Source organism: Ascidiella aspersa, chromosome 5 (assembly GCF_963924565.1).
Source record: "Ascidiella aspersa chromosome 5, kaAscAspe10.2, whole genome shotgun sequence".
NCBI lineage: Eukaryota > Metazoa > Chordata > Ascidiacea > Phlebobranchia > Ascidiidae > Ascidiella > Ascidiella aspersa.
In genome coordinates, this window is record NC_139451.1 from 12,720,066 (window position 1) to 12,725,065 (window position 5,000).

Genomic DNA, 5,000 nt, shown 5'->3' on the forward strand with positions numbered 1-5,000 from the left:
CGCCCGTGAGAGCAGGCGTTCGCCCAGTCCGGTACAGTCCCGTCGCCCGCTTCGTGCCTCAGCCCGACCGACCCGGCCCTTAGAGCCAATCCTTTTCCCGAAGTTACGGATCTAGTTTGCCGACTTCCCTTACCTACATTGTTCTATCGGCCAGAGGCTGTTCACCTCGGAGACCTGCTGCGGATATGGGTACGACCTCGCACGAAACTTACACCATCTCCCTCGGATTTTCACGGGTCGACGCGAGCGCACCGGACACCACAAGAGACGTGGTGCTTTGCGGGGCCCATGTCCCTATCTCCGGGCAAACCGATTCCAGGGTCGCCGCACCCTTACCAAGAAAAGAGAACTCTTCCCGGGACCCACGCCGACGTTTCCGAGTTCGCTTGCGTTGCCGCACCAGGCGCCGAAGCGCCGATCTCCGCGTCGAGGTTCGGGAATATTAACCCGATTCCCTTTCGGTCCGCCGGGGCAACGACGAGCATCGCCCCGCTTCAGAACGGCATTCGCCTATTCCTTAGGATCGACTGACCCATGTTCAACTGCTGTTCACATGGAACCCTTCTCCACTTCGGCCTTCAAAGTTCTCATTTGAATATTTGCTACTACCACCAAGATCTGCACCGACGGCTGCTCCACCCGGGCTCGCGCCCTAGGCTTCGACGCACGCCGCCGCGGCCCTCCTACTCGTCGCGGCCTAGCGCACCGGTGTGCTCGTACCGCCGCGACGGCCGGGTATAGGCCCGACGCTCCAGCGCCATCCATTTTCAGGGCTGATTGATTCGGCAGGTGAGTTGTTACACACTCCTTAGCGGATTCCGACTTCCATGGCCACCGTCCTGCTGTCTAGATCAACCAACACCTTTTGTGGGCTCTGATGAGCGTCGCGTCGGGCGCCTTAACCCGGCGTTCGGTTCATCCCGCATCGCCAGTCCTGCTTACCAAGAGTGGCCCACTTGGCACTCGCATTCCATGCCCGGCTCCAATTAAGCGAGTCGGGCTTCTTACCAATTTAAAGTTTGAGAATAGGTTGAGGACGTTTCGTCCCCAAGGCCTCTAATCATTCGCTTTACCAGATAAAACTGCGACAGAGCGCCAGCTATCCTGAGGGAAACTTCGGAGGGAACCAGCTACTAGACGGTTCGATTAGTCTTTCGCCCCTATACCCAAATTTGACGATCGATTTGCACGTCAGAATCGCTACGGTCCTCCACCAGAGTTTCCTCTGGCTTCAACCTCTTCAGGCATAGTTCACCATCTTTCGGGTCCCAACGCGAACGCTCTCGCTCGACCTCTCCGGCAAAGCGGACGAGATCGGCCGGTGATGCGGCCGCCGCGAACGACGACGTCTCACCTCCGCCGGACCGCGCCGACATTCACTTTCACTGCGCCCATGGGTTTCGTACTGCCCCGTGGCTCGCGCTCACGTTAGACTCCTTGGTCCGTGTTTCAAGACGGGTCGGGAAGGTGGCTGACTTCAGCCGCGGACCCCGTGCGCCTCGCGAAACGACACCGGAAGCGCGACCGAGACGAAGAGGCTGGGCACTGAGAACAGTCCCCGACCCACGACGCCCCAGCCGGCACCGGGCGCTCGGCCCCGAAGGGCAGACGCGGCGATCTCTCCTCGCCCGAACGGCGGGCCGACGGACACGCGCGCCTATAGTACCCGACCGAGGCCGGGTTACCTTGCGCGCGGCCTTCTCGCCGCCGTCCAGACGGTCGCGGCCTTCGCCCGGCGCTAGTGCGCTGGTCCCCGATCGGGCGGCGCCGCCGGCGGCCCGTGAGGGTCCGCACGACAACGTCGCCGACAGGGGGCCGGCTGAAAGCGACCGGGCGACCCGACAGGCCCTCCCGTTTGCCTCTCGACGGTTTCACGTACTCTTTAACTCTCTCTTCAAAGTGCTTTTCAACTTTCCCTCACGGTACTTGTTCGCTATCGGTCTCGTGACCGTATTTAGCCTTAGATGGAGTTTACCACCCGCTTTGGGCTGCATTCCCAAACAACCCGACTCTGGGAAGACGCCGTAGCGCGCCCGCCTGTCGCCGCCATGGGCCTGACACCCGCTCTGGGAAAAGGCCTCGATCAGAAGGACGCGGGCGACCGGCGAAGCGCGCCGTGACGAATTCCGTACGCCACAATTCCGCGCACTCCAAAAGCGCGCGGATTCGGCGATGGGCACATCCCGCTTCACTCGCCGTTACTGAGGGAATCCTCGTTAGTTTCTTTTCCTCCGCTTAGTAATATGCTTAAATTCAGCGGGTAGCCTCGTCCGACCTCAGGCCGAAAGTAAGGACCGGGACTATTCTTCCCGTTCCGCGCTCGCCGTCGGCGCCGCGCGCCGCCGCGCACCTCGATTCCCGCCCTTGAGCCGCCAGCCGTTGGCCTCTTCGAGGTCGACTCGCCGCCGCCGCGCGGGATTCTGGTCGCGATCGTCGCGCATCGTGCCGTGCTGTCTTGAGCGGGACGGGCGCTCGCGCGTCCGACGCCGCAGCAGCCGCGCGGAGAAATCCCCGCGCGGAACGTTTGCAACGCGACCCTGAGGCGGGCGCGGCCCCGGGATTGACCCGAGGCCGCAATTTGCGTTCAGAACGTCGATGCTCAATGTGTCCTGCAATTCACACTAATTCACGCAGCTAGCTGCGTCCTTCATCGACTCACGAGCCGAGTGATCCACCGCCAAGAGCCATCCACGATTGTTTCGCTCGCACAGTGCCTCGCACTATAGGGTGACAAAATAGACCGCGCCGAGCGGTCGGCCAGGCCGACGCTTGAAGCCGGAGCGCGCGGCACCGCGGCACTCGACGCGCAAACATTACCGGGTGACCGAATCGCCGGCCGGCGCGCCGCTCCTCGCGGGTCGGGCGCCGGGTAGCAAAGACTTTTTCTCTCGCTTGTCCGAGTTTCGCGTTCGCCGAAGCGTTTGCGAGACCGTTAATGATCCTTCCGCAGGTTCACCTACGGAAACCTTGTTACGACTTTTACTTCCTCTAAATGATCAAGTTAGATCGTCTTCTCGGACGCCGGCTCGACCGTTGCCGGCCGCGCCAGGTCCAATCGGAGGACCTCACTAAACCATTCAATCGGTAGTAGCGACGGGCGGTGTGTACAAAGGGCAGGGACGTAATCAACGCGAGCTAATGACTCGCGCTTACTGGGAATTCCTCGTTCAAGGGAAATAATTGCAATTCCCTATCCCTAGCACGACCGGGGTTCAGCGGGTTACCCAGACCTGTCGGCCAAGGCGAGCACATGCTGATCCGGTCAGTGTAGCGCGCGTGCGGCCCCGAACATCTAAGGGCATCACAGACCTGTTATTGCTCAATCTCGTGTGGCTAAACGCCACTAGTCCCTCTAAGAAGTTAGACGCCGACCGATTGGGTCGCGTAACTAGTTAGCAAGCCAGAGTCTCGTTCGTTATCGGAATTAACCAGACAAATCGCTCCACCAACTAAGAACGGCCATGCACCACCACCCACAGAATCAAGAAAGAGCTCTCAATCTGTCAATCCTCACTGTGTCCGGGCCGGGTGAGATTTCCCGTGTTGAGTCAAATTAAGCCGCAGGCTCCACTCCTGGTGGTGCCCTTCCGTCAATTCCTTTAAGTTTCAGCTTTGCAACCATACTTCCCCCGGAACCCAAAGACTTTGGTTTCCCGCAAGCTGCCGGAGAGGTCGTAAAACTAACGCCCCCCGATCGCTAGTTGGCATCGTTTATAGTCAGAACTAGGACGGTATCTGATCGTCTTCGAACCTCTGACTTTCGCTCTTGATTAAAGAAAACATTCTTGGCAAATGCTTTCGCAGTCGTTCGTCTTGCGCCGATCCAAGAATTTCACCTCTAACGGCACAGTACGAATGCCCCCGTCTGTCCCTCTTAATCATTACCTCGCGCTCCGAAAACCAACAAAATAGAACCGAGGTCCTATTCCATTATTCCATGCACCATTATTCAGGCGAATCGCCTGCTTTGAACACTCTAATTTTTTCAAAGTAAACGTTCCGGCCGCCGCCGACACTCAGTCAAGGGCACCGGCGGAGAACCGGAGGTGAGGCCAGGACGGCCAGTACACGCCTTGCGACGGACCGGCCGCCTGCGCCCAAAATCCAACTACGAGCTTTTTAACCGCAACAACTTAAATATACACTTTTGGAGCTGGAATTACCGCGGCTGCTGGCACCAGACTTGCCCTCCAATGGATACTCGTTAAAGGTTTTAAAGTGTACTCATTCCAATTACAGGGCCTCGTTTAGAGTCCTGTATTGTTATTTTTCGTCACTACCTCCCCGCGTCGGGAATGGGTAATTTGCGCGCCTGCTGCCTTCCTTGGATGTGGTAGCCGTTTCTCAGGCTCCCTCTCCGGAATCGAACCCTGATTCTCCGTTACCCGTAAGAACCTCGGTAGGCCAGTACCGTACCGACGAAAGTTGATAGGGCAGACACTTGAATGATCCGTCGCCGGTGCGAGACCGTGCGATCCGCAAAGTTATCCAGAGTCACCAAAGGTTGCGGGCCGAAGCCCGGTCGGTTTTTGGTCTGATAAAAGCACGCCTCCCGCGAGGTCGGCGCTTCACGCATGTATTAGCTCTAGCATTTCCACAGTTAACCACGTAAAACGTACGATCAAATGAACCATAACTGATTTAATGAGCCATTCGCAGTTTCACTGTACGAGAGCTCGTACTTAGACTTGCATGGCTTAATCTTTGAGACAAGCATATGACTACTGGCAGGATCAACCAGGTAGCTACTTTAGCGTAGCCCCGAAAGGCCGACGAAGGAGGCGCCGCTGATGCGGCGCCGTCGCTCGGTCGATGCGAAACCCGAAGGCTTCTCTCCGTTAAAATTTCGTTCTTTGCTCGGCTGCCCGAACTCAGAAAACCGTCACCGCCCGTCGCACCCGCCGGAGTAAGACTTCGTCGGCAGGCCTTTCGACCGCCACGTCGCCAACACCGGCGCGAGCGCAACGCACGCCAGACAACTTCGCCGAAGCGACCGCTCA

The 5,000-nt window shown here is 58.5% G+C and overlaps 2 non-coding genes and 1 pseudogene across 2 annotated transcripts; all 3 read right to left on the minus strand.

Moving 5' to 3' along the window:
• Positions 1–148: 148 nt before the first annotated feature.
• LOC146144145 (large subunit ribosomal RNA) lies at positions 149–2,261 on the minus strand (annotated as a pseudogene).
• A 271-nt stretch (positions 2,262–2,532) lies between these two features.
• Positions 2,533–2,686, minus strand: LOC146144146 (5.8S ribosomal RNA). Its single transcript, XR_014498867.1, has one exon. It is a non-coding gene; the product is annotated as a 5.8S ribosomal RNA (ribosomal RNA).
• A 247-nt stretch (positions 2,687–2,933) lies between these two features.
• On the minus strand, positions 2,934–4,744 carry LOC146144147 (small subunit ribosomal RNA). The gene has a single exon (XR_014500524.1). It is a non-coding gene; the product is annotated as a small subunit ribosomal RNA (ribosomal RNA).
• Between the last annotated feature and the right edge of the window lie 256 nt (positions 4,745–5,000).